The sequence below is a fragment of the Crinia signifera genome, chromosome 2 (genome assembly GCF_055691185.1).
Source record: "Crinia signifera chromosome 2, ASM5569118v1, whole genome shotgun sequence".
In the NCBI taxonomy this organism is placed as follows: Eukaryota; Metazoa; Chordata; class Amphibia; order Anura; family Myobatrachidae; genus Crinia; species Crinia signifera.
This window is the reverse complement of record NC_139218.1, coordinates 155,365,937-155,381,146: the sequence shown is the minus strand read 5'-3', so window position 1 is coordinate 155,381,146 and position 15,210 is coordinate 155,365,937.

Sequence of the window (15,210 nt, the reverse complement as noted above, 5' to 3'; positions counted from 1 at the left end):
AAATGTGCCCCAAACACTCAAACCGGCTTGTATCTTGCATTCGAAAATATGGGAAACATGACTTAGACAGCAAATGATACACTGTATGCCATGTTTCCAAATTTTTATGCACAGTGGTTACAGCATGAAGCGAATGCATGTGAATATACAAAGGTGCATTGCATTAAACAAGTCCAATGAGCGTGAAAAAAATGGCCGGCCTGCCTGCTTTCATCCATCATTTGTTCTAAATTTATAATTAATCAATGAGCTGAGGTGGAGTCTTAGCCAGTGGTACCATCAGGGGTGTGTAATGCACTTTAGGGTAGACAGCCAATCAGCTGCCAGATTCAATCTGTCATTCAAACACAGCAGCCAATCAGAGAGCTGGCCATTGATCAGCAGGCCCTTTATGACATCACAGACAGACCCATGGAACTCTCTGTGCTTGTCTGCTGGCTGGCTGTCAGTTGGGTGGGTGGGCGGCAGAGGGGGAGGATGTACGTCTCGTTTCTCCTGAAAATTGCGGTTTGTCTGCGTTTCCGGAAAAAGTCGCGGTCCGACGCGCAAAAGTGGGGTATTGTAGAAATCGCCTTTTAAAGACGCACCTTTCTGGCCCCACAAAAATGGGCATTTCAAATTAGAAACAAGTCAAATGAACAAAATAGTGTGAATAAGTAAGTATTTCAGGGGTGAGTTAGCAGGTTATTGGGGTAGTAAGTCCTGATTTTTTTGGAGTTTGCAGTGACCACTACGCCATTCAAAATAGGCAGGCTTTAGCATAAGCAGTTAGGCCCCGTAGGATGATTTTAGCTAAAATGTGCCCCAAACACTCAAACCGGCTTGTATCTTGCAATGGAAAATATGGGAAACATGACTTAGACAGCAAATGATACACTGTATGCCATGTTTCCAAATTTTTATGCACAGTGGTTACAGCATGAAGCGAATGCATGTGAATATACAAAGGTGCATTGCATTAAACAAGTCCAATGAGCGTGAAAAAAATGGCCGGCCTGCCTGCTTTCATCCATCATTTGTTCTAAATTTATAATTAATCAATGAGCTGAGGTGGAGTCTTAGCCAGTGGTACCATCAGGGGTGTGTAATGCACTTTAGGGTAGACAGCCAATCAGCTGCCAGATTCAATCTGTCAATCAAACACAGCAGCCAATCAGAGTGCTGGCCATTGATCAGCAGGCCCTTTATGACATCACAGACAGACCCACGGAACTCTCTGTGCTTGTCTGCTGGCTGGCTGTCAGTTGGGTGGGTGGGCGGCAGAGGGGGAGGATGTACGTCTCGTTTCTCCTGAAAATTGCGGTTTTTCTGCGTTTCCGGAAAAAGTCGCGGTCCGACGCGCAAAAGTGGGGTATCGTAGAAATCGCCTTTTAAAGACGCACCTTTATGGCCCCACAAAAATGGGCATTTCAAATTAGAAACAAGTCAAATGAACAAAATAGTGTGAATAAGTAAGTATTTCAGGGGTGAGTTAGCAGGTTATTGGGGTAGTAAGTCCTGATTTTTTTGAAGGTTGCAGTGACCACTACGCCATTCAAAATAGGCAGGCTTTAGCATAAGCAGTTAGGCCCCGTAGGATGATTTTAGCTAAAATGTGCCCCAAACACTCAAACCGGCTTGTATCTTGCAATGGAAAATATGGGAAACATGACTTAGACAGCAAATGATACCCTGTATGCCATGTTTCCAAATTTTTATGCACAGTGGTTACAGCATGAAGCGAATGCATGTGAATATACAAAGGTGGATTGCATTAAACAAGTCCAATGAGCGTGAAAAAAATGGCCGGCCTGCCTGCCTGCTTTGATCCATCATTTGTTCTAAATTTATAATTAATCAATGAGCTGAGGTGGAGTCTTAGCCAGTGGTACCATCAGGGGTGTGTAATGCACTTTAGGGTAGACAGCCAATCAGCTGCCAGATTCAATCTGTCAATCAAACACAGCAGCCAATCAGAGAGCTGGCCATTGATCAGCAGGCCCTTTATGACATCACAGACAGACCCACGGAACTCTCTGTGCTTGTCTGCTGGCTGGCTGTCAGTTGGGTGGGTGGGCGGCAGAGGGGGAGGATGTACGTCTCGTTTCTCCTGAAAATTGCGGTTTTTCGGCGTTTCCGGAAAAAGTCGCGGTCCGACGCGCAAAAGTGGGGTATCGTAGAAATCGCCTTTTAAAGACGCACCTTTCTGGCCCCACAAAAATGGGCATTTCAAATTAGAAACAAGTCAAATGAACAAAATAGTGTGAATAAGTAAGTATTTCAGGGGTGAGTTAGCAGGTTATTGGGGTAGTAAGTCCTGATTTTTTGGGAGGTTGCAGTGACCACTACGCCATTCAAAATAGGCCGGCTTTAGCATAAGCAGTTAGGCCCCGTAGGATGATTTTAGCTAAAATGTGCCCCAAACACTCAAACCGGATTGTATCTTGCAATGGAAAATATGGGAAACATGACTTAGACAGCAAATGATACCCTGTATGCCATGTTTCCAAATTTTTATGCACAGTGGTTACAGCATGAAGCGAATGCATGTGAATATACAAAGGTGGATTGCATTAAACAAGTCCAATGAGCGTGAAAAAAATGGCCGGCCTGCCTGCTTTCATCCATCATTTGTTCTAAATTTATAATTAATCAATGAGCTGAGGTGGAGTCTTAGCCAGTGGTACCATCAGGGGTGTGTAATGCACTTTAGGGTAGACAGCCAATCAGCTGCCAGATTCAATCTGTCAATCAAACACAGCAGCCAATCAGAGAGCTGGCCATTGATCAGCAGGCCCTTTATGACATCACAGACAGACCCACGGAACTCTCTGTGCTTGTCTGCTGGCTGGCTGGCTGTCAGTTGGGTGGGTGGGCGGCAGAGGGGGAGGATGTACGTCTCGTTTCTCCTGAAAATTGCGGTTTTTCGGCGTTTCCGGAAAAAGTCGTGGTCCGACGCGCAAAAGTGGGGTATCGTAGAAATCGCCTTTTAAAGACGCACCTTTCTGGCCCCACAAAAATGGGCATTTCAAATTAGAAACAAGTCAAATGAACAAAATAGTGTGAATAAGTAAGTATTTCAGGGGTGAGTTAGCAGGTTATTGGGGTAGTAAGTCCTGATTTTTTTGGAGGTTGCAGTGACCACTACGCCATTCAAAATAGGCCGGCTTTAGCATAAGCAGTTAGGCCCCGTAGGATGATTTTAGCTAAAATGTGCCCCAAACACTCAAACCGGCTTGTATCTTGCAATGGAAAATATGGGAAACATGACTTAGACAGCAAATGATACCCTGTATGCCATGTTTCCAAATTTTGATGCACAGTGGTTACAGCATGAAGCGAATGCATGTGAATATACAAAGGTGCATTGCATTAAACAAGTCCAATGAGCGTGAAAAAAATGGCCGGCCTGCCTGCCTGCTTTGATCCATCATTTGTTCTAAATTTATAATTAATCAATGAGCTGAGTTGGAGTCTTAGCCAGTGGTACCATCAGGGGTGTGTAATGCACTTTAGGGTAGACAGCCAATCAGCTGCCAGATTCAATCTGTCAATCAAACACAGCAGCCAATCAGAGAGCTGGCCATTGATCAGCAGGCCCTTTATGACATCACAGACAGACCCACGGAACTCTCTGTGCTTGTCTGCTGGCTGGCTGTCAGTTGGGTGGGTGGGCGGCAGAGGGGGAGGATGTACGTCTCGTTTCTCCTGAAAATTGCGGTTTTTCGGCGTTTCCGGAAAAAGTCGCGGTCCGACGCGCAAAAGTGGGGTATCGTAGAAATCGCCTTTTAAAGACGCACCTTTCTGGCCCCACAAAAATGGGCATTTCAAATTAGAAACAAGTCAAATGAACAAAATAGTGTGAATAAGTAAGTATTTCAGGGGTGAGTTAGCAGGTTATTGGGGTAGTAAGTCCTGATTTTTTTGGAGGTTGCAGTGACCACTACGCCATTCAAAATAGGCAGGCTTTAGCATAAGCAGTTAGGCCCCGTAGGATGATTTTAGCTAAAATGTGCCCCAAACACTCAAACCGGCTTGTATCTTGCAATGGAAAATATGGGAAACATGACTTAGACAGCAAATGATACACTGTTTGCCATGTTTCCAAATTTTTATGCACAGTGGTTACAGCATGAAGCGAATGCATGTGAATATACAAAGGTGCATTGCATTAAACAAGTCCAATGAGCGTGAAAAAAATGTCCGGCCTGCCTGCTTTCATCCATCATTTGTTCTAAATTTATAATTAATCAATGAGCTGAGATGGAGTCTTAGCCAGTGGTACCATCAGGGGTGTGTAATGCACTTTAGGGTAGACAGCCAATCAGCTGCCAGATTCAATCTGTCAATCAAACACAGCAGCCAATCAGAGAGCTGGCCATTGATCAGCAGGCCCTTTATGACATCACAGACAGACCCACGGAACTCTCTGTGCTTGTCTGCTGGTTGGCTGTCAGTTGGGTGGGTGGGCGGCAGAGGGGGAGGATGTACGTCTCGTTTCTCCTGAAAATTGCGGTTTTTCGGCGTTTCCGGAAAAAGTCGCGGTCCGACGCGCAAAAGTGGGGTATCGTAGAAATCGCCTTTTAAAGACGCACCTTTCTGGCCCCACAAAAATGGGCATTTCAAATTAGAAACAAGTCAAATGAACAAAATAGTGTGAATAAGTAAGTATTTCAGGGGTGAGTTAGCAGGTTATTGGGGTAGTAAGTCCTGATTTTTTTGGAGGTTGCAGTGACCACTACGCCATTCAAAATAGGCAGGCTTTAGCATAAGCAGTTAGGCCCCGTAGGATGATTTTAGCTAAAATGTGCCCCAAACACTCAAACCGGCTTGTATCTTGCAATGGAAAATATGGGAAACATGACTTAGACAGCAAATGATACACTGTATGCCATGTTTCCAAATTTTTATGCACAGTGGTTACAGCATGAAGCGAATGCATGTGAATATACAAAGGTGCATTGCATTAAACAAGTCTAATGAGCGTGAAAAAAATGGCCGGCCTGCCTGCTTTCATCCATCATTTGTTCTAAATTTATAATTAATCAATGAGCTGAGGTGGAGTCTTAGCCAGTGGTACCATCAGGGGTGTGTAATGCACTTTAGGGTAGACAGCCAATCAGCTGCCAGATTCAATCTGTCAATCAAACACAGCAGCCAATCAGAGAGCTGGCCATTGATCAGCAGGCCCTTTATGACATCACAGACAGACCCACGGAACTCTCTGTGCTTGTCTGCTGGCTGGCTGTCAGTTGGGTGGGTGGGCGGCAGAGGGGGAGGATGTACGTCTCGTTTCTCCTGAAAATTGCGGTTTTTCGGCGTTTCCGGAAAAAGTCGCGGTCCGACGCGCAAAAGTGGGGTATCGTAGAAATCGCCTTTTAAAGACGCACCTTTCTGGCCCCACAAAAATGGGCATTTCAAATTAAAAAACAAGTCAAATGAACAAAATAGTGTAAATAAGTAAGTATTTCAGGGGTGAGTTAGCAGGTTATTGGGGTAGTAAGTCCTGATTTTTTTGGAGGTTGCAATGACCACTACGCCATTCAAAATAGGCAGGCTTTAGCATAAGCAGTTAGGCCCCGTAGGATGATTTTAGCTAAAATGTGCCCCAAACACTCAAACCGGCTTGTATCTTGCAATGGAAAATATGGGAAACATGACTTAGACAGCAAATGATACACTGTATGCCATGTTTCCAAATTTTTATGCACAGTGGTTACAGCATGAAGCGAATGCATGTGAATATACAAAGGTGCATTGCATTAAACAAGTCCAATGAGCGTGAAAAAAATGGCCGGCCTGCCTGCTTTCATCCATCATTTGTTCTAAATTTATAATTAATCAATGAGCTGAGGTGGAGTCTTAGCCAGTGGTACCATCAGGGGTGTGTAATGCACTTTAGGGTAGACAGCCAATCAGCTGCCAGATTCAATCTGTCAATCAAACACAGCAGCCAATCAGAGAGCTGGCCATTGATCAGCAGGCCCTTTATGACATCACAGACAGACCCACTGAACTCTCTGTGCTTGTCTGCTGGCTGGCTGTCAGTTGGGTGGGTGGGCGGCAGAGGGGGAGGATGTAAGTCTCGTTTCTCCTGAAAATTGCGGTTTTTCGGCGTTTCCGGAAAAAGTCGCGGCCCGACGCGCAAAAGTGGGGTATCGTAGAAATCGCCTTTTAAAGACGCACCTTTCTGGCCCCACAAAAATGGGCATTTCAAATTAGAAACAAGTCAAATGAACAAAATAGTGTGAATAAGTAAGTATTTCAGGGGTGAGTTAGCAGGTTATTGGGGTAGTAAGTCCTGATTTTTTTGGAGGTTGCAGTGACCACTACGCCATTCAAAATAGGCAGGCTTTAGCATAAGCAGTTAGGCCCCGTAGGATGATTTTAGCTAAAATGTGCCCCAAACACTCAAACCGGCTTGTATCTTGCAATGGAAAATATGGGAAACATGACTTAGACAGCAAATGATACACTGTATGCCATGTTTCCAAATTTTTATGCACAGTGGTTACAGCATGAAGCGAATGCATGTGAATATACACAGGTGCATTGCATTTAACAAGTCCAATGAGCGTGAAAAAAATGGCCGGCCTGCCTGCTTTCATCCATCATTTGTTCTAAATTTATAATTAATCAATGAGCTGAGGTGGAGTCTTAGCCAGTGGTACCATCAGGGGTGTGTAATGCACTTTAGGGTAGACAGCCAATCAGCTGCCAGATTCAATCTGTCAATCAAACACAGCAGCCAATCAGAGAGCTGGCCATTGATCAGCAGGCCCTTTATGACATCACAGACAGACCCACGGAACTCTCTGTGCTTGTCTGCTGGCTGGCTGTCAGTTGGGTGGGTGGGCGGCAGAGGGGGAGGATGTACGTCTCGTTTCTCCTGAAAATTGCGGTTTTTCGCCGTTTCCGGAAAAAGTCGCGGTCCGACGCGCAAAAGTGGGGTATCGTAGAAATCGCCTTTTAAAGACGCACCTTTCTGGCCCCACAAAAATGGGCATTTCAAATTAGAAACAAGTCAAATGAACAAAATAGTGTGAATAAGTAAGTATTTCAGGGGTGAGTTAGCAGGTTATTGGGGTAGTAAGTCCTGATTTTTTTGGAGGTTGCAGTGACCACTACGCCATTCAAAATAGGCAGGCTTTAGCATAAGCAGTTAGGCCCCGTAGGATGATTTTAGCTAAAATGTGCCCCAAACACTCAAACCGGCTTGTATCTTGCAATGGAAAATATGGGAAACATGACTTAGACAGCAAATGATACACTGTATGCCATGTTTCCAAATTTTTATGCACAGTGGTTACAGCATGAAGCGAATGCATGTGAATATTCAAAGGTGCATTGCATTAAACAAGTCCAATGAGCGTGAAAAAAATGGCCGGCCTGCCTGCTTTCATCCATCATTTGTTCTAAATTTATAATTAATCAATGAGCTGAGGTGGAGTCTTAGCCAGTGGTACCATCAGGGGTGTGTAATGCACTTTAGGGTAGACAGCCAATCAGCTGCCAGATTCAATCTGTCAATCAAACACAGCAGCCAATCAGAGAGCTGGCCATTGATCAGCAGGCCCTTTATGACATCACAGACAGACCCACGGAACTCTCTGTGCTTGTCTGCTGGCTGGCTGTCAGTTGGGTGGGTGGGCGGCAGAGGGGGAGGATGTACGTCTCGTTTCTCCTGAAAATTGCGGTTTTTCAGCGTTTCCGGAAAAAGTCGCGGTCCGACGCGCAAAAGTGGGGTATCGTAGAAATCGTCTTTTAAAGACGCACCTTTCTGGCCCCACAAAAATGGGCATTTCAAATTAGAAACAAGTCAAATGAACAAAATAGTGTGAATAAGTAAGTATTTCAGGGGTGAGTTAGCAGGTTATTGGGGTAGTAAGTCCTGATTTTTTTGGAGGTTGCAGTGACCACTACGCCATTCAAAATAGGCAGGCTTTAGCATAAGCAGTTAGGCCCCGTAGGATGATTTTAGCTAAAATGTGCCCCAAACACTCAAACCGGCTTGTATCTTGCAATGGAAAATATGGGAAACATGACTTAGACAGCAAATGATACACTGTATGCCATGTTTCCAAATTTTTATGCACCGTGGTTACAGCATGAAGCGAATGCATGTGAATATACACAGGTGCATTGCATTAAACAAGTCCAATGAGCGTGAAAAAAATGGCCGGCCTGCCTGCTTTCATCCATCATTTGTTCTAAATTTATAATTAATCAATGAGCTGAGGTGGAGTCTTAGCCAGTGGTACCATCAGGGGTGTGTAATGCACTTTAGGGTAGACAGCCAATCAGCTGCCAGATTCAATCTGTCAATCAAACACAGCAGCCAATCAGAGAGCTGGCCATTGATCAGCAGGCCCTTTATGACATCACAGACAGACCCACGGAACTCTCTGTGCTTGTCTGCTGGCTGGCTGTCAGTTGGGTGGGTGGGCGGCAGAGGGGGAGGATGTACGTCTCGTTTCTCCTGAAAATTGCGGTTTTTCGGCGTTTCCGGAAAAAGTCGCGGTCCGACGCGCAAAAGTGGGGTATCGTAGAAATCGTCTTTTAAAGACGCACCTTTCTGGCCCCACGAAAATGGGCATTTCAAATTAGAAACAAGTCAAATGAACAAAATAGTGTGAATAAGTAAGTATTTCAGGGGTGAGTTAGCAGGTTATTGGGGTAGTAAGTCCTGATTTTTTTGGAGGTTGCAGTGACCACTACGCCATTCAAAATAGGCCGGCTTTAGCATAAGCAGTTAGGCCCCGTAGGATGATTTTAGCTAAAATGTGCCCCAAATACTCAAACCGGCTTGTATCTTGCAATGGAAAATATGGGAAACATGACTTAGACAGCAAATGATACACTGTATGCCATGTTTCCAAATTTTTATGCACAGTGGTTACAGCATGAAGCGAATGCATGTGAATATTCAAAGGTGCATTGCATTAAACAAGTCCAATGAGCGTGAAAAAAATGGCCGGCCTGCCTGCTTTCATCCATCATTTGTTCTAAATTTATAATTAATCAATGAGCTGAGGTGGAGTCTTAGCCAGTGGTACCATCAGGGGTGTGTAATGCACTTTAGGGTAGACAGCCAATCAGCTGCCAGATTCAATCTGTCAATCAAACACAGCAGCCAATCAGAGAGCTGGCCATTGATCAGCAGGCCCTTTATGACATCACAGACAGACCCACGGAACTCTCTGTGCTTGTCTGCTGGCTGGCTGTCAGTTGGGTGGGTGGGCGGCAGAGGGGGAGGATGTACGTCTCGTTTCTCCTGAAAATTGCGGTTTTTCGGCGTTTCCGGAAAAAGTCGCGGCCCGACGCGCAAAAGTGGGGTATCGTAGAAATCGCCTTTTAAAGACGCACCTTTCTGGCCCCACAAAAATGGGCATTTCAAATTAGAAACAAGTCAAATGAACAAAATAGTGTGAATAAGTAAGTATTTCAGGGGTGAGTTAGCAGGTTATTGGGGTAGTAAGTCCTGATTTTTTTGGAGGTTGCAGTGACCACTACGCCATTCAAAATAGGCAGGCTTTAGCATAAGCAGTTAGGCCCCGTAGGATGATTTTAGCTAAAATGTGCCCCAAACACTCAAACCGGCTTGTATCTTGCAATGGAAAATATGGGAAACATGACTTAGACAGCAAATGATACACTGTATGCCATGTTTCCAAATTTTTATGCACAGTGGTTACAGCATGAAGCGAATGCATGTGAATATACAAAGGTGCATTGCATTAAACAAGTCCAATGAGCGTGAAAAAAATGGCCGGCCTGCCTGCTTTCATCCATCATTTGTTCTAAATTTATAATTAATCAATGAGCTAAGGTGGAGTCTTAGCCAGTGGTACCATCAGGGGTGTGTAATGCACTTTAGGGTAGACAGCCAATCAGCTGCCAGATTCAATCTGTCAATCAAACACAGCAGCCAATCAGAGAGCTGGCCATTGATCAGCAGGCCCTTTATGACATCACAGACAGACCCACGGAACTCTCTGTGCTTGTCTGCTGGCTGGCTGTCAGTTGGGTGGGTGGGCGGCAGAGGGGGAGGATGTACGTCTCGTTTCTCCTGAAAATTGCGGTTTTTCGGCGTTTCCGGAAAAAGTCGCGGTCCGACGCGCAAAAGTGGGGTATCGTAGAAATCGCCTTTTAAAGACGCACCTTTCTGGCCCCACAAAAATGGGCATTTCAAATTAGAAACAAGTCAAATGAACAAAATAGTGTGAATAAGTAAGTATTTCAGGGGTGAGTTAGCAGGTTATTGGGGTAGTAAGTCCTGATTTTTTTGGAGGTTGCAGTGACCACTACGCCATTCAAAATAGGCAGGCTTTAGCATAAGCAGTTAGGCCCCGTAGGATGATTTTAGCTAAAATGTGCCCCAAACACTCAAACCGGCTTGTATCTTGCAATGGAAAATATGGGAAACATGACTTAGACAGCAAATGATACACTGTATGCCATGTTTCCAAATTTGTATGCACAGTGGTTACAGCATGAAGCGAATGCATGTAAATATACACAGGTGCATTGCATTAAACAAGTCCAATGAGCGTGAAAAAAATGGCCGGCCTGCCTGCTTTCATCCATCATTTGTTCTAAATTTATAATTAATCAATGAGCTGAGGTGGAGTCTTAGCCAGTGGTACCATCAGGGGTGTGTAATGCACTTTAGGGTAGACAGCCAATCAGCTGCCAGATTCAATCTGTCAATCAAACACAGCAGCCAATCAGAGAGCTGGCCATTGATCAGCAGGCCCTTTATGACATCACAGACAGACCCACGGAACTCTCTGTGCTTGTCTGCTGGCTGGCTGTCAGTTGGGTGGGTGGGCGGCAGAGGGGGAGGATGTACGTCTCGTTTCTCCTGAAAATTGCGGTTTTTCAGCGTTTCCGGAAAAAGTCGCGGTCCGACGCGCAAAAGTGGGGTATCGTAGAAATCGCCTTTTAAAGACGCACCTTTCTGGCCCCACAAAAATGGGCATTTCAAATTAGAAACAAGTCAAATGAACAAAATAGTGTGAATAAGTAAGTTTTTCAGGGGTGAGTTAGCAGGTTATTGGGGTAGTAAGTCCTGATATTTTTGGAGGTTGCAGTGACCACTACGCCATTCAAAATAGGCTGGCTTTAGCATAAGCAGTTAGGCCCCGTAGGATGATTTTAGCTAAAATGTGCCCCAAATACTCAAACCGGCTTGTATCTTGCAATGGAAAATATGGGAAACATGACTTAGACAGCAAATGATACACTGTATGCCATGTTTCCAAATTTTTATGCACAGTGGTTACAGCATGAAGCGAATGCATGTGAATATTCAAAGGTGCATTGCATTAAACAAGTCCAATGAGCGTGAAAAAAATGGCCGGCCTGCCTGCTTTCATCCATCATTTGTTCTAAATTTATAATTAATCAATGAGCTGAGGTGGAGTCTTAGCCAGTGGTACCATCAGGGGTGTGTAATGCACTTTAGGGTAGACAGCCAATCAGCTGCCAGATTCAATCTGTCAATCAAACACAGCAGCCAATCAGAGAGCTGGCCATTGATCAGCAGGCCCTTTATGACATCACAGACAGACCCACGGAACTCTCTGTGCTTGTCTGCTGGCTGGCTGTCAGTTGGGTGGGTGGGCGGCAGAGGGGGAGGATGTACGTCTCGTTTTTCCTGAAAATTGCGGTTTTTCGGCGTTTCCGGAAAAAGTCGCGGCCCGACGCGCAAAAGTGGGGTATCGTAAAAATCGCCTTTTAAAGACGCACCTTTCTGGCCCCACAAAAATGGGCATTTCAAATTAGAAACAAGTCAAATGAACAAAATAGTGTGAATAAGTAAGTATTTCAGGGGTGAGTTAGCAGGTTATTGGGGTAGTAAGTCCTGATTTTTTTGGAGGTTGCAGTGACCACTACGCCATTCAAAATAGGCAGGCTTTAGCATAAGCAGTTAGGCCCCGTAGGATGATTTTAGCTAAAATGTGCCCCAAACACTCAAACCGGCTTGTATCTTGCAATGGAAAATATGGGAAACATGACTTAGACAGCAAATGATACACTGTATGCCATGTTTCCAAATTTTTATGCACAGTGGTTACAGCATGAAGCGAATGCATGTGAATATACACAGGTGCATTGCATTAAACAAGTCCAATGAGCGTGAAAAAAATGGCCGGCCTGCCTGCTTTCATCCATCATTTGTTCTAAATTTATAATTAATCAATGAGCTGAGGTGGAGACTTAGCCAGTGGTACCATCAGGGGTGTGTAATGCACTTTAGGGTAGACAGCCAATCAGCTGCCAGATTCAATCTGTCAATCAAACACAGCAGCCAATCAGAGAGCTGGCCATTGATCAGCAGGCCCTTTATGACATCACAGACAGACCCACGGAACTCTCTGTGCTTGTCTGCTGGCTGGCTGTCAGTTGGGTGGGTGGGCGGCAGAGGGGGAGGATGTACGTCTCGTTTCTCCTGAAAATTGCGGTTTTTCGGCGTTTCCGGAAAAAGTCGCGGTCCGACGCGCAAAAGTGGGGTATCGTAGAAATCGCCTTTTAAAGACGCACCTTTCTGGCCCCACAAAAATGGGCATTTCAAATTAGAAACAAGTCAAATGAACAAAATAGTGTGAATAAGTAAGTATTTCAGGGGTGAGTTAGCAGGTTATTGGGGTAGTAAGTCCTGATTTTTTTGGAGGTTGCAGTGACCACTACGCCATTCAAAATAGGCAGGCTTTAGCATAAGCAGTTAGGCCCCGTAGGATGATTTTAGCTAAAATGTGCCCCAAACACTCAAACCGGCTTGTATCTTGCAATGGAAAATATGGGAAACATGACTTAGACAGCAAATGATACACTGTATGCCATGTTTCCAAATTTTTATGCACAGTGGTTACAGCATAAAGCGAATGCATGTGAATATACACAGGTGCATTGCATTAAACAAGTCCAATGAGCGTGAAAAAAATGGCCGGCCTGCCTGCTTTCATCCATCATTTGTTCTAAATTTATAATTAATCAATGAGCTGAGGTGGAGTCTTAGCCAGTGGTACCATCAGGGGTGTGTAATGCACTTTAGGGTAGACAACCAATCAGCTGCCAGATTCAATCTGTCAATCAAACATAGCAGCCAATCAGAGAGCTGGCCATTGATCAGCAGGCCCTTTATGACATCACAGACAGACCCACGGAACTCTCTGTGCTTGTCTGCTGGCTGGCTGTCAGTTGGGTGGGTGGGCGGCAGAGGGGGAGGATGTACGTCTCGTTTCTCCTGAAAATTGCGGTTTTTCGGCGTTTCCGGAAAAAGTCGCGGTCCGACGCGCAAAAGTGGGGTATCGTAGAAATCGCCTTTTAAAGACGCACCTTTCTGGCCCCACAAAAATGGGCATTTCAAATTAGAAACAAGTCAAATGAACAAAATAGTGTGAATAAGTAAGTATTTCAGGGGTGAGTTAGCAGGTTATTGGGGTAGTAAGTCCTGATATTTTTGGAGGTTGCAGTGACCACTACGCCATTCAAAATAGGCCGGCTTTAGCATAAGCAGTTAGGCCCCGTAGGATGATTTTAGCTAAAATGTGCCCCAAATACTCAAACCGGCTTGTATCTTGCAATGGAAAATATGGGAAACATGACTTAGACAGCAAATGATACACTGTATGCCATGTTTCCAAATTTTTATGCACAGTGGTTACAGCATGAAGCGAATGCATGTGAATATTCAAAGGTGCATTGCATTAAACAAGTCCAATGAGCGTGAAAAAAATGGCCGGCCTGCCTGCTTTCATCCATCATTTGTTCTAAATTTATAATTAATCAATGAGCTAAGGTGGAGTCTTAGCCAGTGGTACCATCAGGGGTGTGTAATGCACTTTAGGGTAGACAGCCAATCAGCTGCCAGATTCAATCTGTCAATCAAACACAGCAGCCAATCAGAGAGCTGGCCATTGATCAGCAGGCCCTTTATGACATCACAGACAGACCCACGGAACTCTCTGTGCTTGTCTGCTGGCTGGCTGTCAGTTGGGTGGGTGGGCGGCAGAGGGGGAGGATGTACGTCTCGTTTCTCCTGAAAATTGCGGTTTTTCGGCGTTTCCGGAAAAAGTCGCGGTCCAACGCGCAAAAGTGGGGTATCGTAGAAATCGCCTTTTAAAGACGCACCTTTCTGGCCCCACAAAAATGGGCATTTCAAATTAGAAACAAGTCAAATGAACAAAATAGTGTGAATAAGTAAGTATTTCAGGGGTGAGTTAGCAGGTTATTGGGGTAGTAAGTCCTGATTTTTTTGGAGGTTGCAGTGACCACTACGCCATTCAAAATAGGCAGGCTTTAGCATAAGCAGTTAGGCCCCGTAGGATGATTTTAGCTAAAATGTGCCCCAAACACTCAAACCGGCTTGTATCTTGCAATGGAAAATATGGGAAACATGACTTAGACAGCAAATGATACACTGTATGCCATGTTTCCAAATTTGTATGCACAGTGGTTACAGCATGAAGCGAATGCATGTGAATATACACAGGTGCATTGCATTAAACAAGTCCAATGAGCGTGAAAAAAATGGCCGGCCTGCCTGCTTTCATCCATCATTTGTTCTAAATTTATAATTAATCAATGAGCTGAGGTGGAGTCTTAGCCAGTGGTACCATCAGGGGTGTGTAATGCACTTTAGGGTAGACAGCCAATCAGCTGCCAGATTCAATCTGTCAATCAAACACAGCAGCCAATCAGAGAGCTGGCCATTGATCAGCAGGCCCTTTATGACATCACAGACAGACCCACGGAACTCTCTGTGCTTGTCTGCTGGCTGGCTGTCAGTTGGGTGGGTGGGCGGCAGAGGGGGAGGATGTACGTCTCGTTTCTCCTGAAAATTGCGGTTTTTCAGCGTTTCCAGAAAAAGTCGCGGTCCGACGCGCAAAAGTGGGGTATCGTAGAAATCGCCTTTTAAAGACGCACCTTTCTGGCCCCACGAAAATGGGCATTTCAAATTAGAAACAAGTCAAATGAACAAAATAGTGTGAATAAGTAAGTATTTCAGGGGTGAGTTAGCAGGTTATTGGGGTAGTAAGTCCTGATATTTTTGGAGGTTGCAGTGACCACTACGCCATTCAAAATAGGCCGGCTTTAGCATAAGCAGTTAGGCCCCGTAGGATGATTTTAGCTAAAATGTGCCCCAAATACTCAAACCGGCTTGTATCTTGCAATGGAAAATATGGGAAACATGACTTAGACAGCAAATGATACACTGTATGCCAT